The sequence below is a fragment of the Lissotriton helveticus genome, chromosome 2_1 (assembly GCF_964261635.1).
Source record: "Lissotriton helveticus chromosome 2_1, aLisHel1.1, whole genome shotgun sequence".
NCBI classification, from domain to species: domain Eukaryota; kingdom Metazoa; phylum Chordata; class Amphibia; order Caudata; family Salamandridae; genus Lissotriton; species Lissotriton helveticus.
The window spans coordinates 357,081,504-357,105,560 of NC_136059.1; the positions used below are offsets into that span (position 1 = coordinate 357,081,504).

Genomic DNA, 24,057 nt, shown 5'->3' on the forward strand with positions numbered 1-24,057 from the left:
AAAGAGGAGCACCCCGGACTCTCCTCGTCCGCACCAGACGCCGTTTTCACTCACAGCCTGGGTTGCCTTTGCCAAGGCCTGTTGACGCCGAATCCGGAACAGACACCGCCGACAGCGAGAGCCTGCGTGGGAGCCTCCATCCTGGTCGTCGAAGACGCCTCCTGGTCCACGTGGCTGCAGAGTCAAGCGTCCATTCTTCACCTGAACGCGACGACGACATCTGGTTCCTTCCTGGTTCCACTCCAGTCACTGGCTAGTGACTTTGAACATTGTCCCCTCTGCTTTCAGGTCTTCAGCTTTCCTGATCCACCCTTGGATCACACCGGACATCTTCCTCCTGGTCGCCTGCAGCATCTTTTCTTTCAGGCTCCATTGACTTCAACGCAGAAACCCGACACGACTTCGCACCTATGCACCCGCAGCCCGTGGGTGAGGTAACGAGAGCATTTCGGTGCTCAAGGGTAGCTTGACTCTCCTAGTGTCCAGATTCACAGTCGTTTTAGTCCTAACCAGTCAGGATTGTCCGTACTCACCTTTTTCTTGAACTGTACTGTCCATAGACATTGTTACGCATCCCGCGTGTGAGTTCACACTCTGCACCCGCGTCCCGTGGGCCTCCTATTACTTACCTAAAGTTAGGATAGCGTAGTCCCAGCGGTCCTACAGCCTCTGGACAGCTCCATTCCTTCTATCGATTTCCTTAACCCATTTACTTAGTATATGGTTTGTCGTGCCCCTAGGGCACCATTGTAATTTTATGCAACTTATCGTATTTTTCCTAAGAGATTGTCATGTGCTTAGCCCTCTGATCTCATAAAGAGTTCAGAGGTGTTTGTTATTAATAAATATATTGTTTATTTTCATAACAACCTGTGTGGTGTCCTTTCATCTGGTATTCAAGGGGTTATATTGTGGTAAAACAGCTGGCTTCACATGCCAAAAGAGTTTAGCCTAAGAATGATTTGTCCATGCTACCATTAGGATAGCTGGTCTATAAGGTTGACTTACAACCAATCACCATAAGGGTTGTTTGGACTGATACAAGGTGATCACTAGAACTAGTGAACATCATATATCAGGCCAACTTCTCACAAGCACCATCGCGCTCTATCAGTGTTGTCTATAGAGTGCGGCTAAAAGTAAACTTGCTAACAGTAAGGAAGTTGATGCATCATGCACACTGTGATCCCCCCCCCCACACTCGTTGCCCGTGTACACCTGCTTATTGTATTACCCTCCTGGGCGCAATTGTCCTTCATTCTGCAACCATTCCAGTCTTTTCTTTTTTTTCTCTTTCTACTGTATGTTGATGCACAAGTTACTTACCTTCGGTAACAATATATCTGTAAGAAACAGTAGTTAGTATTAGATTCCTTACCTTAGAATATCCCCAGGCGTCAGACTGGATCCGGAAATTTTTGTGTAGCAGTACCCTTGCGCGTCGGTAGGCGTCGTCTGCGGCTCCGCATCCGTCGTCGTCGTCGGGATGACGTCGCCGGAGTACTCAGACGCCGCCCTCGCGCGCTGACGTCAGTTCTTATACACAGCTTTTCAGCGCCAGAAACGCAGAGCCATGATAAAAACCAACACTGGTGCCATAAAACTAGGGCCCTGAAAGGAGATGACCTTAACCCTAGATATCGGTTCGCAGAACGGGGCGGTAAGGAATCTAATACTAACTACTGTTTCTTACAGATATATCGTTACCGAAGGTAAGTAACTTGTGCATCTGAAAGAAACAGGTTAGTATTAGATTCCTTACCTTAGAATAGACACCCCAGCAATACCAACTCCGGTGGTGGGTCTGCGAACCAATAATCACACCAGAAAGTCCTGGAGGACGGAACGGCCAAAGAAGCCATCCCTCTGGACTTGGATGTCCAGGCAGCAGTGTCTTACGAACGTGTGCAGCGAGGCCCACGTAGCCGCCTGACATGTCCTGCAAGGGCAGGGCAGTAGTAGCCGCCGTGGCCCGAGTGGAATGGGCCCTCAGCCCAACAGGAGGTTCCTTCTTAGCCAAAGAGTAGCATGCCTTGATGCACAACACGACTCACCGAGAGATGGTCCGTTTGCGCACCGCCCGTCCCTTCTTAGCGCCCACGTAACCAACAAAGAGTTGGTCATCCACCCGGAACTGGCGTGTGTGATCCAGATAGTATGAGAGCGCACGTATTGGGTCCAGACGGTGGTGCCTCTCTTCCTCTTTCAAGGGATGCGGAGGCGGAAAGAAGGTGGGCAAGGTGATGGACTGCCCGATGTGGAAGGCTGTGACTACCTTGGGCAGGAAAGAGGGTCTTGTCCGCAACACAACCTTGTCCGGATGGACAGAAAGGAAAGGATGTTTAGAGGAAAGAGCCTGGAGCTCACTCACTCTCCTGGCAGAAGTGATGGCAACCAGGAAAGCAGTCTTAAGTGTAAGAAGATGGAGAGGACAGTTATGAAGCGGCTCAAAAGGAGCGCACATCAGGTAAGTTAGAACCAGGTTCAAGTCCCACTGGGGCATCACGAAAGGAACAGGGGGAAACATATGAGTGATGCCCTTCAAGAATCTATTAACAATCGGGGACTTGAACAAAGAAGGCTGATCAGGTAGCCTAAAGAAGGCGGAAAGGGCAGAAAGGTAGCCCTTGATAGTGCCAGAGCAGAGCCCTGCTAGGCAAAAGAAAGAAGGAAGAAGAGAACCTCAGAAAGGGGGGCAGAGAGTGGATCCACAGCCTTTGCTGTGCACCATGCCACAAATCTGTTCCACCTGCAGGCGTATACCGACTTTGTGGAGGGACGCTGGGCTGCCAGAATCACATTACAAACTTCAGGAAGCAAGTCAAATGGCCTCAACTGCCGCCGCTCAATCTCCAAGCATGGAGGTGGAGACTGGACAGGTTCGGGTGGAGGACCGTCCCCTGCTGCTGCGACAGAAGGTCCTCCTGAAGAGGCAGACGAATCGGGGGATCGACAGACATGCTGAGTAGCTCTGGATACCAATATCTTCGTGCCCAGTCCGGAGCCACAAGGATAACTTGGGCCCGGTTGCGCCTGATCTTCTTCAGCACTCTGGGCAGAAGTGGTATAGGTGGAAAGGCGTACAACAGACCGCAGCTCCACTCGCGACGTAAAGCGTCTCCGAGCGAGTGCCGCCTTGGAAATTCCAATGCGCAGAACTGATGACATTGCGCATGTCTGTGGCGAATAGATCTAACCAAGGCTCTCCCCACTGCTGAAAGAGGCCTTGCGCCACGTCCGAGTTCAGACGCCATTCATGATCCATCATGCACCGATGGCTGAGTTCGTCCGCCCTGGCGTTCAGGGAACCTGCCAGGTGTTGAACCACCAGGTTCACGCCCTGATGTTTCAGCCACTGTCAGAGGCGCAGAGCCTCCTGGCATAGGGTCCACGACCCCAACCCGCCCTGTTTGTTGCAGTACCACATGGCGGTGGCGTTGTCTGTGAACACCTGCACTACACTCCTCCGGACAGAGGGGAGGAATGCCTGCAGTGCAAGCCGGATCGCCCGCAGCTCCAGAAGTTTGATGTGGAGCAGGGACTCTGCCCAAGACCAGAGGTCTCTGATCTCCCCCTCTCCCATGTGGCCCCGCCCAGCCCTGGAGGGACGCGTTCATCACAACTACGTGCTCCGATTGGGGTAGGGAGAGGGATCTGCCGCTGACCCAATCGCGTTCCGTGAGCCACCACTGCAACAGCCTTGCAGTGCTCTCCGAGATCAAGACATGGTCGGACAAGTTGCCCTGATGCTGGGCCCACTGAAACGTCAGGTCCCACTGCAGAGCTCGCATCCGCCACCGGGCGTGATGCACCAGAAGGATGCAGGAGGCCATAGGAGGTCGGCCGTAGTCTGGAGGTGGCTGACGACTGTCTGGGGCGAGCCCGCCTTCAACAACCAGTCGAGGTAGGAGAAGACTGAAAACCCTAACCTGCGCAGATGAGCTGCGACCACCGCCATCACTTTCGTGAACACCCGTGGGGCGCTGGTAAGGCCGAAGGGGAGCACGGTAAACTGAAAGTGCTCGTGGCCTACCGTGAACCGCAGGTAACGCCGGTGGGCCGGCAGGACGGGGATGTGAAAATAAGCGTCCTGCAAGTCCAACGCTACCATCCAGTCTCCAGGGTCCAGGGCAGCTAAGACCTGAGCCAATGTCAGCATCTTGAACTTCTCCTTACGGAGGAAGCCGTTGACGTTCCGTAGGTCCAAGATAGGGCGTAGGCCCCCTTTGCCCTTCTTGGGTACCAGAAAGTAGTGGGATTAACAACCACACCCTACTTTTGGTCCAGGAACGCGCTCGATGGCCCCCATGGCCAAGAGGGCCGTAACTTCCTCTTGTAGAAGTTTCAAGTGATCACCCGACATGCGGTGGTACTGCGGTGGCATGGCTGGAGGGGACGCCTAGAAGGGGAGGGAGTAGCCCTTTCGGACGATTTGCAGCACCCACCTGTCCGATGTGACAGTGCGCCAGTGGTGGTGGTGATGGCGGACCCTGCCCCCCACTGGCGTCACATGGGCCTGAAAGCACGGACTAGGAGGGTTTCGAGGCGGATGCTGCAGGGGTAGGTGTGGACTGGCCTCGCCGTTGTCCCCGACCGCCGCCACGGCGGTTTCCACGTCCGCCACCGCGCTGGATGGTAGTCTGTGGCCCGTGGCTGGCAGGACGTGTGGGGACGCCCCTTCCCTGGCCACGAAAGAGGTGAAAAGCAGCTGTTTGCTGGCGCGGGCCGAGAGGCCCAAGGACTTGGCCGTAGCCCTAGAGTCCTTAAAGCGCTCAAGCGCATGGTCTGCCTTGTCGCCAAAAAGGCGACGGCCATCAAACGGCATGTCCATGAGGGTGTTTTGGACATCAGCCGAAAAGTTGGCGGACCTCAACCAGGCGTGGCGACGAATCGCCACCATCGTTGCCATCGCACTGCCCAGTGAGCCCGTGGTATCCATTCCACACCGGATGGAATACCGTGCTGCATCTCGACCCTCCACAAGGGCTTGGGCGAGTTTAGTCCGGGCCTCCTCCGGACATTGTGGCAGCACGTCCGCGACCGTGTCCCACAGAGAGTGGGTGTAACGGCCCAAGAGGCATGCGGTGTTGACTGACCGCAATCCCAAACTCAGGGAGGAGAATACCTTCTTCCCGTATTGCTCATACTTCTTGGATTCCCGATCGGGGGGAGCCGACGGGAATGCGGTCTGGGATTCAGAGGCCTGGATGACCAGGCTCTCTTGAGTGGGGTGGGTGGACAGGAAGCAAGGGTCGCCCGGAGCCGGGCGGTGGCGCCTGGCCACGTTCCTATCTACAGGCAGACCTGTAGCGGGCTTGGACCAAGTGCCCAGAAGAACGTCTGACAAGGCCTCATTAAAAGGCAGCAGAGGCTCGGCCGAGCTGGTCTGCGGTTTAAGGACCTCTGTGAGGAGGTTAGTCCTCACGGCCGCGACGGGGAGCTCAAGGCCCAAGGCCTTGGCTGCCCGCGTCAGCACCACACTATAGGCAGCCCCCTCCTTTGTAGCCACGGTAGGAGGGGAGACAAAACCAGTGTCGGGCGAAGTGTCCAGACCACTGGCCTCCCCAAGCTCACCTGTCCAGTCCTGAAAAGACTGACACTCACGTGTTAGAGGGTCCTCAGACCCCTCCCAATCCCCCTCGTCACCCATCGCCCGGGGGCGACACTCTGGGGGCCGGCGCCGGCGAGGTCGTGAGGTCGACCGATGGCGACCCGGATCCGGCGGGGCCCTGCGGCGTCGGGACCGACGGCGTCGGGGCCGAAGCACACGGCCGGCTGGGGGGACCCAGTCGGGCCGCTTGGCCCAAAGGCGCCGCGGAACCCGACGGAGGAGTGAGTGACCTCATGGCCGTGAGGAAGGCCTCGATCTCCTCCGGCGTCGCGTGCAGCCCAGGGACCGGCGGGTATGGAGCAGGCCGCGCCGCCTGTGGCTCCAGCGGAGCCGCGGGGGCGGTGTCGCCCGAACCCCCGGCCGCGTCACACGAGCGTCGGGGGGATTCAGAAGAGCGATGTCGTCTCTTCGACTTCTTGTGCCTCTTACCTGAGGACTTTGAGCCCGAAGACTGATGACGACTCCCGGAACTGTGGTGACTCCGGCCCCGCGACCGGTCTCTCGACCTCCTTCCGGACCGGGACCTCGAGCGGCGCGGGGCTGACTGCCGGAGCTCGAGTCGCTTGCGGGACCGCTCCCATCTAGCTTTAGACGTCAGGGCCCGGCAGTCGGAGCAGGACTTGTTGTCGTGGTCTGGGCCCAGACAGTGAAGACACCGGCAATGGGGGTCGGTAACCGACATCAGTCGGTTGCAATCGACGCAGGGTTAGAACCCGGGCATCCCTACCGGCACCGTCGGAGTAGAGAGACTCGCAAAATGATCAAAAAGGATCGAAAAAGTTAGTCAAAATTGACTAGGGTACAACTTTTTCCGGATCGGCGCTTGCTGGCGCGGAAAAAAGAACTGACGTCAGCACGGGAGGGTGGCGTCTAAGTACTCCGGCGACGTCATCCCGGCGCCGACGACGGACGCGGAGCCGCAGACGACACCTACCGACGCGCAAGGGTACTGCTACGCAAAAATTTCCGGATTCAGTCTGACGCCTGGGGATATTCTAAGGTAAGGAATTTAATACTAACCTGTTTCTTTCAGATATTGCATTTATGTTCTTCCTCCCATCATATTGTAAAGCGCTCTGATATCCTTCGGGATCTTGTTCGGGCTATACAAAACTTTATAAATAAAGGTATATATATAAAATATATGTATTTATTCTAAACACAACCCCTCTAGTCTCTTTATGAGGTTAGAGGCAAAAGTACAATAAAAGGACTTAAATAGCACACAGTAAAGTAGCACAGTATACGTTTTGCCCTAGGGGCCTCACAAACCCTATACTAAAAAAAGTGGTATAAGAACCACATGAGGGATAGAAGTGAGGCCTAGGGCCTGTAGAACCGCTGGGGCAACCAGGAACCACCCAAGGTAGGGACGCAGGAGACCCACAGCCGCGAATCACCATAGACTTCTATGAGGAAAGTTAAAGTTATAAAGTTAAACATTTAGAACACTTAGGAGTGGAATGCGAGGGAACCCCTTCAGTACAGGACACTTCAAGAGTCAAGGCCCACGGGAGCAGCAAAGTACTTGTGTTACCTCACCCAGGGAAGCCGGGTGCATAGGTGTCTTTTCATGTCGGGTTTCGTCGTCGATTCCTATGGAGAGCTGCAAAGAAGTTCTGCAGGCGACCAGGAGCAAAGTGTCCGGATGGATCCACGGGTGGATCGGAGATCTGAAGAACCTGAAAGCACAGGGGACAGAGTCTGGGTCACTAGCCAGTGACCAGGATGATGACAAGAAGATGCCAGCCAATGTTTGGTGCTTTAAGGTGAAGTAGGTGAAGCTTGACTCTTCAGCCACGAGGTCCAGGAGTCGTCGACGATGACCAGGAGCTGGATTCGAGCTGTCCCACGTCGGATGTCAAGTGCTGCAGCGTCGGTATCGGGATTGGACCCAACAATCCTTGGCAACAGCAACCCACACAAGATGACAAGATTGGCTTCGGTGCAGACCAGCAAGGTCTGAGGGACTCACCCTTTGGAGGGGAGTCAGGGCACGTCTGGAGCAACCAGGAAATCCCAGGAAACAAAGGATTGTCCTTTGTGGGGACCCACGAGCCAACGGACTAGAGATCGCGAAGGAGCCTCGAGCTGCAGTGAAGAAAGCAGGCCCACGGAACACTTGTGGAGTGTAGGCCTCTCAACTTCGATGCAAAAGGTGCTCGGGGCAAGGGCAACAAATAGCCCAATGCACAACTTCGGGAAACTTTGGGAAGTAAGTGCACTTGCAAACTTGCAAGATGTCCAGGAGTTCCAGTCCCACGTCTCTCGTGATAGCTACAGGTCTCAGCTTCGCTGGGGACTCATGTCAGCCTCAGAGATGTCTGAAAGTCGGTGTCCTGTGTTGCATATTCTTCGGGATCCGGGGTGAGCCTCGAAAATGCAGCCTGGCAAGATGCTTCTTTGGTGCCTGTTTGAACAGGGAAGTCACTCCTTGATCTCAAGGGAGATTTCTTCTGTCTTCAAGTCAATATGGAATGTCGAAGGTCCAAGATTTCGTCTTCAGAGTTTCGTCCAGGGTAATCTAAAGTCCTAGTGACTGGGTTCCTATACTTATACTAAGTTTAGGGTTTGGACTAGCTCTAGGGTCCCACCTATGGGAGGACATGGGGAGGAGGTGGTTACACCCCTTCCCCATTGTCCAGTTTCGTGCCAGAGCTGGGGCTGAGTGCCCCAGCAACCGGTTTGAACTGGGAAATGCATGGAGCACCTTGTGTGCCCCAGGCAGTGTCTCAAAAGCATTCACTGAATGCAACCCACCCTGCCCCAATACACTAAAGCCTGTCTGGGGAGGTGCTGGCACCTCCCTGGACAGGAAACCTATTGTCCAGGCCTTCCCTGCCGGGGTTTCGTCCAGCAGCAGGAGGTCAGACTCGTGTCTGTGGCAGCAGCATCCATTTTGTGATGCTGAGGTTCTTTAAAACTATTACCGGGTATACCAGTGTGTACATGTCTTCTCCCTCTAGAAGGGTGGAATGCTACCCCCGCCGCCAGAACTGGCGGGGGGGGGGGGAGGTAGTATTCCAAACAAAACATGTTTTGATAAAGCCAAACCAAAGTTAGCATTTACCGCGAGGATTATAATGCACTTAAGAGTATATGGTATGGCTATATCATAGAACAGCTATAAGGAAGGATTTCCGAAAGCTGCAGAGGGGCTCAGATTATGCTAGGGCTCCCTCTCACACAAAGCCAAGCACTCTGCCTTCAGGATTGTCAAGGCCTGCCATACGAGTGACTTATAGGTTAATGTGTGTCTATATATATATAGATGGTTATAGGTATACTATAACTCAGTAAGCGGTGCTTACACCACCTTACCCAGGCTGCAAGTGCAGACCTGTGGTGACATTTTGGAACACTTTCCAGGGGTGGCATAATATATGCTTCAGCCCTGGGTAGGCCTCTGGGGTACCTATGCCCTTGGTACCTAAGGTACCATATACTAGGGGCTCACAAGGTAACTCAGTAACCAATATGGTATGTACCTCAAGTACATGCAATAAATTTAGAGAGAGAACAGCTAGGCTGTGGTCCTGATTAGCAGGGCCACAGCCAGACTAAAGTCGAAAAACCAGTGAAACACAGCAAAAAGTGGGGGTAACCATAGGAAGCAGACCCTACTCTCCTACACCTCTGCATTCAAGGCCTTGTTCTCTGGAACCTGTGCCTCGGTCAGCGCCGTGACTCCCTGCTTTTCTGGGAGCCAGAGCACCCCCTGCTCAATTTAAATAATTTTTTTAATCAATGTGCCTCATTTTTGAGTGGCCTGACCGCTGTGGTACGCTTTTGGGCATGGCGGGTTCAGTGGGGGCTCCATCGGGCCCAATGCTGATGTCCTCCACTGGATCCAACCATGGATCCAGACCGGAGTCAATCATGCCATTGTGACCTTCCCCCAACGCCAATGCTCCCACCACATCCCAACTACCTGGAGCCAGTACCATGTTAACCAATGCAGATTCCGGCACAGTAAGGCTCAACAGCGCCTAGATCGCTTCCTGAACCCTATTATGGAGGGCTAGGATTGGGAGAAGAATGGGAGGGTCCATTGGACCCTTTAAGAAGACCAGCCTTATGAGGAAATGAACTGATATGAGGAGTTGGTTCTAGCCAACAGACTGGATACCTCTCCAGATACTGTCATGCTTTCTCCCCCCACCATGGCTACTGAGGAGGGAGAATTTTACGCAGTGGTGGTGCAGAGGGCAGCTCATGTCCTTGAGCTTCAGCTATCCTCAATGGCGATCAAGATTATCAAGTTTACGGAGGAGCTACATCCGGGAGCTTCTTCTTCTGAACCCCTGCTGTCTTTTAAGGAAGCCCTGATGGACGTCCTTCTGGGAACCTGGTCCAAACCCAGCACAGGGGCTCATGTAAACAGGACGATCACCTGCCACCGCCGCCTGCATCTGGTGACCCAAACATCCTCAATATCCACCCCAGAGAGCTTGGTGGTCCAGGCTGCTACTTCCCAAGGTGCATTCCCTGCCACTCCCCCGGACAGGGAATCCAAGAGGCTGGACGGCTGGGGCAAGAAACTGTTTTCTTTCATCAGCCTTACATTGGGGTCGATTACGGTTGGTGAACACTGCATGATTATTAGGCTGTTATTCCCACTCTCTGTGGGAAATGGTCACGCATGTACTGTCACAGGTCCCAGAGGAGACCCGGACCATCCTCTCCCAAACTGTAACAGACGGGAGACATGCAGCAAAGTTCGCCATTCAGTGTGGCTTAGATACGACCAACTAGCTGGGCAGAGCGATATCCACAATGATGGCTGTTAGACGCCATGCCTGGTTTAGAACATCTGGTGTTTACAGAGATTTCCAGGCTTCGCTCATAGACACGCCCTTTGATGACACCTATGTAGTCGGGGACAAGGCAGAAAGGCCACTGGTGCGCTTTAAGGACTCAAGGGCTATGGCCAAGTTCTTGGGCCTCTTAGTTGCCTCTCATCCCCGGTCTTCTTTTAGCTCCTTTAAGACTATGGAGGGCGCTGTCAACTGTGCCAGTCATACCGTAGCCACAGAACCGTGCACGTTCCACAACCCCTGCGTGGACGAGATCATGGTTCGTTCCGAACCCGTGGATTGGGTAGCCAGAAATCAGACCAAGCCACCATCCCCCTGGTAGCTTCTGCCTTCAAAACCTCCTAGTCTTGCCCTTCCAGACCATGGGCGACCAGTTGGTGGCAGGCTCCGGCAACACCTCCACCACTGGCACAACATCACTTCAGACAAGTGGGTTCTCCAGATTATCCGAAGGTGCTACTTCCACCCCTTCGGGACCACTCCTCCCTCCACGCCTCCTTGCTTCCACTGGCTGACAGAGGATCACCTACTTGTGCTCCAGGAGGAAGTCATTGCTTCACTGTTGTCAGTCAGTGTTTTAATATGCAATTGCTGTTGCTACAAGATGCATAGTACAAGCCTTTAACAGATGCTCCGGCTTCTGGATTCATTGATCATGGCTTCTCCTCTGCAGCTACATTACCAACTGGCACAACATCAGCGGCTGCAGATTGGGTTAGATACGACGATGTTTGTTTTTTGGAACTTGTGGTCCGGGCCACAAAGGAAATAGTGTCTGCAGTAGCAGGTTCCATCATGGTTCCGGATGACTCTCAGAACATGTAAAACAACCTTTGAGTCTCCTGATTTATTTAATGTAACATCTTTTATTTTTAAATTTGGTTATATGTGTTTAAATCTTGGTGTGTTTGATTGCCATTCATTAAATGTAATTTGTCTTTTACTTTTGTTTATTATTAAAGTGCATTATTGTAGGAAGCTGGCTCTCTCTATAGTGGACTAAAAAGAAGTACACTGTGTGGAAAGTCAAGGGGGTCCCCAATTGGTTTACAGAGGCTAAAGTAGATCATAAGAACGCTCTCTTTTGTGATAGAGTGGGCGAGCAGTTAGGTTTATCAGAGGGTAGTGCTAAGCATTTGTTGTACACACAGAGGCAATAAAGGAGACACACACACATACAGAATAAATCCAAAACCTAATTAGAAAAATAACACTTCTTATAACACTTTTTATACATGTTTCAAAACCAAGAACTTCGTTCAAATGTAAGTACTGTTTGCGTTATCAATGTTTACAAGTAAGTAACACTCTTAAAGTTGTGCGCCTTTACCCACAATATAATCGTATAAAAGGAAAAGCCATAAATGCAATAAAGGTAAGTACAGTTGGTTTCAGGAGTTCACCTTCTGGGGTTACAGTTCTAGAGGGCCAAGGTCCGAAGTACAACCAGTAGTTCTTCAGGAACTGCCCGGGTTTCACCGGGAGCAGGGTGCTGGTGAGGTTGTAGATGGGTGCACTATGGTGAAGGGGGGCCACCTGGAAACAGACTGCACAGGAGGACTTGGGAAGAAGTCCGTGAGCTCCCAAACGGGGCCTTGAGTTGCAGGTGGTCTTGGAGCAAGAGTGCACAGCCAGTTCTTCGGTACCCGGGCTGGGTAGCTCGGGCGCAGAGTGGTTAGGGCGGCTGGGCTGATGCGCAAAGAGGCTCGTCGCAGTTAGGGACAAACAGCTAGCAGGGGCCGAATCAGGACAAGTGGGCAGCTCACGTAGTAGGTCTCAGTGATGTTGACGTTCCTCAATGGCGGCTTGGTCATTGTGCATTGAGAATCCGGACTTGACTCTCACTGTTGGTGCTTGGGGCAGGGTGTCCGGTGTAGGAGAGTAGGGTCTGCAATCCTATGATCACCCAGATTTTTGCTTTTTGCTGCACTGGTTTACGACTTTCCCTGGCTGGGGGCCTGCTAATCAGACCCACAGCCTAGCTGTTCTCTCTATCCAAATTGTATTCAGGTACTGAATTGGCACTGGGCCCTCTCCAAGTCCCTGTACCCAGGGCTGAGGTGTACCCAGAAGTCTCCCAGGGGCTGAAGCATGTATTATGCCACCCCTGGGCTGACTATCTAAACTGACACAACTGGCTGCACGACAGCTGGGGCAAGGTGGTGTACTCACCCCTTGCTTTAGATATAGTATACCTATATCTAACCCTAAAATGGACACACAGATCTCCTATCAGTCACTCCTATGGCAGGCCTTAACAATCCTGAAGGCAGAGTGCTTGGAATCGTGTGAGATGGTGCTCTGGCATGAGCTGAGCCTGTCTGCGGCTTTCGGGATCCATCCCTTAGCCGTTTCCATGATATCGCATACCATATACTCTTAAGTGCATTATAATCCTCGCGGTTATATGCCAACTCTGGTATCGCTTTATCAAAACATGTCGAGTAAGGTGTCATACGAATTGGAATACTAACCCCTCGCCAATTCTGGCGACGGGGTTAGCATTCCACCCTTCTAGAGGGACACGACATGTATGTAACCCCTAACCCCGGTTAAAGTCAAACAGAGCCTCAGCTCCACAAAATGGATGCTGCCACGAGACACAAGTCTGCCCTCCTGCTGCTGGGAGTCCTCCCAGAGCAGGAGATAAGGACAAAGGGTTTCCTGCCAGGGGCGGTGCCAGCACCGTCCCAGACAGGGTTTTGTGTATTGTAGGTAGGCAGGGCTTTAGAGGAAGGTGACTGCACGTGGCACCCCGGTGCTCACTGTGCATAGGCTGGCTGGAACCAGTTCCAGGGTCACTCCAGACCCTGTGCTGGGGAAAAGCCCGCCAAGGAAGTGGGTGTAACCACCCCCCTCCTAGTCCCACCCCTAGGGCAGGACTTAGTCGCGTGCCAGCCCCTTTTTACAGGATAAAGGTAGGAACTGGCCCCCTTCCAAATCAGATCATCTTTGAATCCTGAAACTACTTTCCACGAAAGGAACTCAAGACTTCTTCCTAAGATTTCTCCCTTGTGACTAAGGAGTAGTCACCCTGCATCCGCAGGCACCATCTTAAGAACACTGCGGTCTGCTGCAAGTCTCTCCTCCGGATCAAGACTGCCCAGCTCGACGAGAACCGGCTTCCCTGGCACCTCTGACCTCTACCTGCATCATCAGTCACGCTGAGATTCGTGGGTGTGACGAGACCTCGAGGGACCGGCCATCTTCAAGACTGCACGACTTCTTTCCAGCAAGCCCGCCGAGTAATTTCCTGGTGAGTGCTTTGGGGTCCGAGAAGCCCCGACCCTGAGCAGCTCCAGCACCAAAGTGCAGCCTCCCAGCATCTCCACGATCTGCGTGGGGCCCTTCTGCTTTTTGCTGCTCACCGCGTTGTTTGGCTACTAGCCCGCTGGCTTGTGGCCTTCTGAACGACGCCCGACGACATTTCTGCTGCTGGTCTGGTTGCTCCAGGCTGGCCCTTGCTCCCTTCCAAAAGAGGAGCCCCCCGGACCCTCCTGGTCCACTCAAGACGCCATTTTGAGTCCACCGCGTGGGCTTGAATTAGCCAAGGCTTGTTGCCCAATCCTGGGTAACTTCAACGCCGACAGCTTCATCCATCGTGGGACAGCTCGCCTCTCCATCCTGGTCGCCGACAACGCCTCCTGGTCCGTGAGATCTGCAGAGCCAGCGTCGCCCACTCACCTAGTCGAGGTGACTTCGCCCGGTGCCATCCTGGTGCCCACTTAATCACTGGCTAGTGATTCAAGAACTTGGTCCCCTCTGCTTTCAGGTTTTCTTCTTCCTTGATCCAGGCTTGGATCCATCGAACTTTTCTTCACTGGTCGCCTGCCAGCAACTTCCTTCTTCCAGGCTCCTGGTCCGGCAACGAGATCCCCGACGTCTTTTCAGACCTATGCAGCTGGAGCCCCTGGGCTAGGTAACTTCGGCGTCCCAGCATAGCCTCACTATCCTAGGGTCAGGATCCACTGTCGTTTTCTTCCTACCAGGTCGGGTTCGCCCGTGAACACTAACTTTGCCTTTACTAGCTTCCATAGACTTTGTCCCGCATCCCGCGTGAGAGTGCACACTCTGCACCCGAGTCCCCTAGGCCTCCTAGAAGTAATCTAACGATCCTATAGTCAAGTCCTAGCGATTCCAAAGCCTATTAGTACTGTACTTACCTGCTAGTAATTTCGCATTCCACTTTTAGAGTATATGGTTTTTCGTGCCCCTCGGGCATTTGTGTATAACGTGCTAACTTAAGTATTTTCGTAAGAGTTTTGTTGTGTGCCTAGCACCCTGTCCTCATAAAGAGTACAGGGTTGTTGTGATTCTAATAAATACATTTTTTATTTTCATAACACTTGTGTGGTGTCCTTTCACTGGGTGTTCAAGGGGTAATGTGATGGTAAAACAGCTGGCTTAACACGCCCTCTAGAGTCTTAGCCTTAGACTGCTCGTATCCATGCTACTAGGATAGCTGGTCTATAAGGTTGACTTACAACCAATCATCAATAAGGGTTGTTTGGACTGATATATAGTGATCACTAGAATAGTGAACACTGCACATCAGGCCAACTTCTCACATAACTCTGGTATTGATGCTGCACAGCTCTGGTTGGTCCAGGTGTCTTCACAGATGGTGGGAAGACAGATCTGACTTTCCAGAGCATGAGAACTTTCTCATGGTCGTCGATGGAATCGGTGGACCGTACTCTGCTTGTCGGTGCCTGCAGGCTAGTAGCTCCTCTACTCCAAGGGAGACTGTAGGTGATTTTCAAAGTGCTGGCAGGCTACACAAAGCTTTGGTAGTTGTAGACTAGGTTGGTGAGATTTCCCGGGTGCTACGCCTATTGGAACTTCAGGTCCCATTGCAGAGCCAGCATGTGCCATCTGGCATGGTCCACAAGAAGAATGCAAGAGGCCATGAGGCCCATCAGCCTCAGAGTCATTCTCACTGAAATTCAGGATTGGTGCTGAAATATCTGTATCATAGCTTGCGTATCCTGGACTCGCCGCTCAGGAGGATAAGCCCTAAACTGCACCATGTCTAGACCTGCTCCAATGAAGGGGAGCATCTGAGAGGGAATCAGGTGTGACCTTGGAACATTGATATCCCAGCAAATGCAAGAGGTTCGCAGTAGCTTGGAGATGGAAGACGACTGCCTGGGACTCCTTCAACAACTAGTCGTCAAGATAGGGGAAGACTGGAACCCCTGATCTCCGCAGATGAGCTGCAACCACCGCCATGACCTTGGTGAACACCGCGGGGCATTCCCGTCGTGCCGGCCCATCGCCGCTACCTGCGGTTTACAGTGGACCAGGAGCACTTTCAGTTTGCTGTGCTCCCCTTTTGGTACACAGGCCTGGCAGCTTGGTGCAGATTGATTAGGGCAGATGGACTGATGCGCAAAGAGGCTCCTCGCGGTTAGTGAAAACTGCTGGCAGGGGCAAAATCAGGACAGATGGGCCACTCACAAAGTGGGTCTCAGTGAGGCTGATGTCCCTCAATGGCTGCTTGGTCATGGTGCACTGAGAATTCAGACTGGACTCGCACTGTTAGTATTTAGGGCAGGGCGTCCGGTAACTCAGGTATTGGTGGTTCACGGCTCCGGTTGGTCCTAGGGGTCTTCACACTCAGTGGGGAGACAGAGCGGACCTTCCAAAGCACGAGTACGAGTATCTTTTCCTGGTCGTCTGTGGCGTCGGTTGGGGAGTTGCAAAGCAGGGACCAGATTCTGCTTGTCGGTGCCTGTGTGCTGCAGAGGAGTAGCTCCTCTACTCCAAAGGAGACTGTAGGTGATTTTCGAAGTGCTGGCAGAGTACCCAAGGCTTTAGTTGACCTCCAGCTTGCAGGACAAGTCTCTCTGTTGGGATGGTCGAGAGAGGTTGCGACAGGCAGGGTTTCGCGCCAAAAATGTACAACTCTTCTGCAGTTCTCGCAGGGGATGGACTCTTCTTCAACCTTCTCTTGATCTGTTGAATCTGAGTTCTTGGGTTCAGGGGTGTTGCCTAAATACTCAATTGAGGGGCATTATTGGGGAGTGACAGGTGGTAGTCAATGGTGCCTACACTCTCTATATGAACACTTCCTGTGGGAAGTGGGCATAACCGTGACCCTAGAATACTAATTGCACCCAAATCAAGACAGGGGAATCAGAAAAGTAGGGCCCACATCACCTGGTCCACCTTGGAGGTGGTGCCGGCTGAAAGGGTGCGCACCTCCTGATCTTACTAATGTTCTCGCCTATTTTACCACTAAAGGACTATTAACTTACTTTCAGTAACAATGTATCTGGTAGAGACACAGTCTAGCTGCAGATTTCTTAACTTTAGAATGTTCCCAGGCATCAGTCTGGATCCAGAGAATTTTCAGCAGTACCTCTGCGCACCGGGGGACGGAGTCGCATGGCTCCGTCCTGACGTCACCCATGGACATGACGTCAACTGAGCCATATAAGTCCCTCCAGGTGCGCGGACGTCAATATTCTACTGTGAAACGTACACTACAAAAACTGTGAGAGAGTGGGAACAGTGTGCCAAAAAAGATCAAAAATGTTTGAAACAACGAAGACAAGAAACATAGGATGATGAGAAACATCACCATGTAAGTTAGAAAAAGCGTACTTTATACTGTAAGGGACTGAAGGGAGAGAACAGAGTACCCGTCCCTAAAAACAGTCTTGCAGTAGTAAAGAGCCACACCCTCCAATGAGGCAAAACAACATTGGAAATGAGTGTCATGACAAACGATAGGCAGTCTGCAACCACAGGATGTAACTGTTGAACAACATGACTCAGGGTAATTGACCACATTTCTGCAACAACAGAGAATGTGCAACTATTCACTCCATAAATTACCTATTGACTGTAGCATAGTCAACTAGACCCCCAAACCAATCGAATGTAGCTTAGTCACAGAGACCCAAAAGTAACAGGTAAAAATAGATGAGGGTGGAAGGGTGGGTAGAAGAACATGATTAACCCCCCACACTGGAAGAACCAGGGTGGAGGAGCGTGGAAGGACATAAAACCCAACCATCCAATCGTGAGAAAGGGTGGAGAAGCAACAAATAAAACAGAATGAGACATCCTGCCCCGGAGGGATGTGAAATAGACCACCCTGCAGGAAGACAAAGGCCACCTGTAAAAGGTCCTCGCAGAGCAGGGAGGATGGTGGGCTTTAAGGAATCTGCGGCTAGACTGTGTCTCTACCAGATACATAGTTACCGAGGGTAAGTAAGTAAGTAATTCTAATAAGGCTTGCTTGAATCCAGTGGCAAAGTGAGCAAGGGACTCGCGTCTGAGCATACCCCTTTTGTACTGCTTTGTTCGCCATAAGTTGGCAGGGTATGCTCAGACGTGAGTCCCTTGCTCACTTTGCCACTGGATTCAAGCAAGCCTGGCCGAAGATGGCTGTAATGCCAGAAACCGGTCCTAGGAAGCTTGTTTCCGGTCCAGAGAAGGCATGGCTTGGCAGTTCGGGCTGGACTGTTCCCATGAGGCACAGGGTCAGACTGATTTGCATAGGGCCATGTCTGAACTGGGGTGGCAGAGTGGGCTAAAGAACGGTGATGGATTAAACCCAGATCTGTTGACTGGGTGTGAGTGTTTGATTGGTTCAGATGCTCCGTCCATCACCATCCCCTTTTGTACCTCTTTAGCCAACAGAGCATGCACTTCTTGCAACAAGATGGACAGGTGCTCCACAAAAGCCGCTCTGAAGTAGGAGGGTGGTGAAATTGTTCGGAAAGGAATGGCATAGCCCTGCCGGACAATCTGGAAGACCCATCTGTCGGATGCAATTGCCTGCAACCCTGGAAGAAAATGTCTGATTCTGCTTGCCGCTAAAGGCAAACTAAAGCGGCTTGGAGGCTGAAGCCGCTGGGGTGGAGGACTGAGTAGACCGGTATCCTTGGTGGCATCCCCAATGTCTGCCTGATCCCTATTCTCCTCTCTGAAAAAACTGTTGTGACTGTTCAGCTGGTGGCAAGGCCTGGCAATACCTATGCGCCAGCCCCCTGATGTAGCCTCAAAAGGTCAGCAACTGCTGAGAAAATGCTAGGCAGGGATAGAAATTCCGAAGGAATGTGTTGTGCCTCTGCCTTATTTCAAGCACTTGAGAGTGAAATCGTTCTTTTTGCCAAAGAGCTGGGACACAACAAAAGGCATATCCATTCGGGATGCCTGTATATCCTCAGAAAAGATAGTGGAACGCATCCATGCATGACGGAGGATCACAACACTTGTGCCCACTGATTGCTGCAAGGAGCCAGTTATATCTAAGTTAACCTAGTGACATACTTTGCTGCATCCTGACTGTTCTAATGGTTTGAGCAAAAAAAGCCCAGAAACTCTCCAGGGCTGCAAGTAAGATCTCAATAACCCTGTCCCAAAGGTATGCGTTTGGCGGCCTAACTGGCAGTTCACAAAGACAAATATGTCAGTGCCAAGCTGGTGGGAGAAAACATCTGCTTTCCAAATGCCTCAGTCCTCTTTGACTACCTGTTCAGAGGGGTCTTAGGGAATGCATTAGGGTTAACTTTATATGACCCCTGGCTACCTACCTGTTCACTGGTGGGCACGAATACGGCTTCGCCCAAGTCCCAAGCAAGGCTTCACTAAATGAATGTAAGGGCTCAGATGAAGCTGGCCCCTGATGCAACACCTCCGTAAGGACATTCGTCGACTTCCAGTGAAGGTAGCTTTAGGTCCAGGATCTCAACTGGCCACCTAATCGCCACAGCAAATGATACTCACTCTTCTGTACGTAATCCAACGGGCAACATGTCCTCTGGCCTCCCGTAAGCCATTAAAGTGTGATGACAAGTCTATTTCATCATCATCATCACCATTCCCATGACCAAGTTGATCAGAGTTCAAACCAAAAAGATTATGAAGGCTCTGAGGAGGGCCTTGTGGTAGAGAAAGAGTTGCCAGAACCAGAGCGTACTGGGACCGAGTGTGCTGGAGTGGAATCAAGGCGCCACCTCAGTAGGGGCTGAAGTGGAATTGGCTCAAGGTCACACACACCAGAATTGACAGAGGCTCGACCTCTGGAGCGAGCAGCCAGGATTACTGGATAAGGGACCAAAGCAGATCTTGGAGCTGGAACAGAAGTCGGTACAGGGATTGGTGCAGAATCCCGAGGCAGTTATGAGGGGCACAGGTGGTGCAGAGGATGGATCTGCCAGTGCTAACCTGACTGGAGACCTATGCGGATCCCTGGGGACTATAAGGGCGCCAGACAGAGCAGGTAAAGTGTTGAAAATTTGCAACATGGCCCCCTTAAAGGCCTCAACCTGTTGCAGCATCGCCAATGGCTCAGGAAATTCGGGGCACACCGGTACTAGTTGAGGAATCGGTTCTGTGATCAGGACTGGGATTGATTGGCACCCCAACACCCTCTCGACTTCTCTTTAGAGAGACAGTGGCGGGATGAAGTAGAGTTCCACTTTGACTTCTTATGCTTTTTCTTTAACTTGTACTTACTGGACCACTTTTCTCACCCTCAAATTGGATCAGAGGCGGCACTCATGTGAGGTCCACAACTTATTTCTGTGTTCAGCAAAGTACAGCTTCGCTTTACGGTCCCAGGTTGCCTTCAGGAGCAGAAAAGAACACTCTTCATACGAGTATTTCCCTGAGATAAAACATCAGAGGCAGACCTCATTCTGGTCCGTCACTGACATCTGTTTCCGACAGTCATGGCACCGTTTTAATCCTGCAGTTTTCAATGGGACATCATTTACTTGAACACTGGAAAGAATCTCAAAAGAATTTGACAACCGCCGATAGGGAGTGCAGCATCAAATCTGCGTATAAAGGTGTGGGAATATAGGAACTAATGGAGTGCAGCAGTGATGCCTGTATGTGGCTCCACTCTGTCATTTCCAGGACAGAACTGTAGTGTAGTTCCTATAGTACCCCTGCAGGACCTGCACTTTTGGATAACTTACACTGTGAGTCTGGTGGTAGACTGATTCTGTGCACCCCACTGAATATGTTAGCCGTGTTTTTGTATTAGCTAGCTCACAGTGCCACTGGAATCTCCTTTTATCAGAGAGATTAGTTTTTGGCAACCTCAGAACATAACAAACCTCGATTCCTCAGACTCATGGAAACAATATACTATTTTTCCCTGAGTCACTCGTGCTTGCACATTTGGTCTCCGAGAGATGCACAGAAGAAACAGTCGAGCATGTTTACAATAGGAATTTATTGCACCATTGTTCTTCAAGTGTAAAATATATGTGCTGCTAAAACTGTTACACAGTAGCAGAGATATAGGATCAGCAGTACAGTGAATAAAAAGGAATAGTACAGTGCTACCATTTTGCAATAGTCATGAACATATACATGAATATAAAATGCATTAATAAAATAAAGCGCATACTCCTATGATGCCTGTCTAGATGTACCTAAGTGTACCAAGCATGTGAGTAGGTGCAAAAGAGCTAATAAGTCTAGGAGCCAAGAATCCCGCTAGGATTTAGTCGAACCCCATTACCTGAATAATGAGCGTGGGACCTCGCGGGACCGCTCCCGTCTGGCTTTCGAAGAGAGGGCCCGGCAGTCGGAGCAGGCCTTGTCGCCGTGGTCGACGCCGAGACAAGATAAACACACGCGGTGAGGATCCGTGACCGACATCAGGCGGTCGCAATCATCGCAGTGCTTAAAGCCGGGCATCCCTACGGCACCGTCGGAGTCGAAAGACTTAGAGAACAATCAAAAGTGATCAAAAGGTTAGTCAAAAAATGACTAGGGTTACTGCTTTTTCCAGATCTGCGCTTGCTGGCACGGAAAAATGAAGAGAACTGACGTCAGCACGCGGAGGCGGCGTCTAAGTACTCCGACGACGTCATCACGGCGCCCACGACGGACGCGGAGCCGCAGACAACGCCTACCGACGCGCAAGGGTACTGCTACGCAAAAATTTCCGGATCCAGTCTGACGCCTGGGGATATTCTAAGGTAAGGAATCTAATACTAACGTGTCTCTTTCAGATAGGGATGTTTATACCACTGTCAGCTGGAGCGACTGCATGCAGGAGCCTCAGCGTCTCTGGTCATTGTGTCGGCCTTGAAGTCTCAGTTCCCTTCAACTACTGATAGCAAGAGGTGCTGTATTTACACAGTCCTTGTGCGTGTGTTAGCCATTGTTTAGTATGAGGATGAAGTATGGGATTAAACCTTGTGCGTAGATAGGAGAGGTGAAGTATAGCCCCTGGGTAGTGTCCTCATAAATTATTCATATGTGCTAAAGATAAAGTCTTAGCATTATTGATTGGGAAAACCCCTCCCTCTGCATGGAACTAGGTGAAAGGTTTAGTACATAAAAGGCGTCAATCCTTATAAAGCGTTCTGTCTCTATAAGGCGTTCTGTCCTTATTAGGAGTTATGTCCTTATAAGGCTCGTTCATATGAAATTAAGTGGAAATGATGTAGGGAAAGAGTAAGATGTTCCCTGGACCTATATTTGGGTACCGATATGAAATATAACCGAACGAGGTAAATGAGGAAATGCAAAACACCACATACCAGTGTGTGGGAGCACCAGCGGCGGTTCCTCCATAGGAGCGGAAGCGAGTAGCCCCACAGGCCCACACTGCTGCAGAAAAATTGAAAAATAAAATGGTAATAAATGATTTAGTTACCATTTTATTTTTTACTCTCTGCTGAAGGGAATGTGGGGGTGGGGCAGTGCAGCAAGGAGGAGTGACACTTCGGTTAGAAGTGCCCATGTAGGTTTGGCCTGCTATCTTACTATGGCAAACCTGACATGCACAATTTAGACCTCTCCAACCCAGCTAGCTTAAACAGCTGGGTTGAAGAGCAGGGACAGGTTTCCAGTGCCGTCGGAGCGCTGAGGCAGCCTACTCCAGTCAATCCAGTAACTCCAGCGTCTACACTGGATAAGGTAGTTGGCTCTGTGATGTCACCTTGTGCTCGGAGAAATCTGGAGTCAAGGACTGGAGAACATCAAGAACAAGCTTCAGAATAAGTATATTTTCTTTTTAATTTCTTCAATGTTTATTTAGTGTTTGATATGTAAGCTTTAATGTATTTGTGTTTTCAATGCATGTAGTGTCAACCGCCACTGGGTAGCACGACTATGAAAGCTTCAGCATCCTATCTGGCATGTAGGAGATATTGGCACAGGTGAAAAATCTGCGGTTTGAGGTATCCATCAGAACTGCCATCTTGCACTTCTTCAAATTATAATAAAAATATTTTGAAAAGAAAATAACAGTGATCTTTTGAGATTTAAAGCTTTCCAGTTGGAGACTGTTTAGGAAAGATGCTGCCCTCCTTGGCCATCTCACTGTGTCACCTTGAGGTGTAAGTTGTGTGGATGCGTAGATTTAATAGATACCATGTTGATCCTCTGTGGGCCTGTTGATCGATACAAAGCCTGCATGCAGGATTCAGGATTACATTTCTGCCCTCGGGGCCAATTTCCAACTGGGCCAAGCGGCACTGCAGAGCAGTTAACATTTATCACTCAGAGACCTTAGAAGCTGGTGAGAGCGAGGGCTGTGAGCTGCATCAAAGCTGCCATGTTTCTAGGGCTTACTACTCCCCTTGCCGAGCTGCCACCACCTCCACCACACCCCTGCCCTCAGGCTCTAGACAGACACAGTTCCTCTGTAGGTGGCTGGCTCACTATATGGTGTACACCTATTGGTGACGCACTGTACAGTCCAGTTGCTTTACGCCCATGTGCAGAGGTGATAGCCTGGGTCAGTGTCCACAGGATAACGTGGGGAAGTCGCGGTTGGGGTTTTACTGTTTCAGGAACCTTCCCAGAGGACCCAGAGGATACCCGTTGGAACCAGGGAGGTTGAAGGACACCCCAAACAATGGATACCCAGAGAACCAGGATACCTACACCAGGGAGCCTGGATGCAAAGTGGTGTTGAAACTGCCCGTTGATGTCAGTGGGGAGCCTTGGATGTCCAGCTGCTACAGAGATTCATGGACCAGGTCGGTAGTACCCAGACATTAATTCCGGACAAGGAGTACCTGCTAAAAGAGGGGCCAGAGGGCAAACCACCCGGAGGTGTCTAGGAGGAGCAGGAGCACGCTGCCCGCCCTGGTCGGGGGCCCTTTACTGTAGCACAGAGGTCTTGAAGCTGCAGCTGTGGACCCCAGGCAACGCTGCAGAGGGACAGGAGACATCCACGAGCTGTCCCACGTCGGTTGACAAAATGCAGGAAGGTCAGTAGCTGGCAGGACCAACAACAAGTCTTGGCAAACGCAACAGACGTGTTGCACAATGAAATGCTTAGTTGCAGACCAGCAAGGTCTGAGGGACTCATCCAGCAGGCGTAAGTCGGGGCCGGCACTAAACAAGTGGATGAGCCAGCAGGAATCAATGGAGACCCCAGGAGGACCCTCTGGCAGCAGGCACAGGGAGTCGCAGGGAGGCCTCAGCAGTGCACAGGCGCTGGAGACCCACATTGCAGGAGATACATTGGGGAGTCATTCTTGGAGCTGTGTGATGCCTGAGGCTGGAGCTTCTTGGAGCTCAAAGATCTTCGGTCATGAGACCACAAGCCTTGGTAATGGCTAACAAACGCAGTGCACAGGGATGCGGTTCCAGTGGGTGGGAGAGGGACTGCAGTCTCCCGAGTTGCAGGGAAGA

General features: G+C 51.6%; 1 protein-coding gene across 3 annotated transcripts in view; it reads right to left on the reverse strand.

The window, feature by feature from the left end:
- Positions 1-24,057, reverse strand: part of CPLANE1 (ciliogenesis and planar polarity effector complex subunit 1) — a 2,766,109-nt gene that overhangs the window by 114,448 nt on the left and 2,627,604 nt on the right. The window lies entirely within an intron of this gene.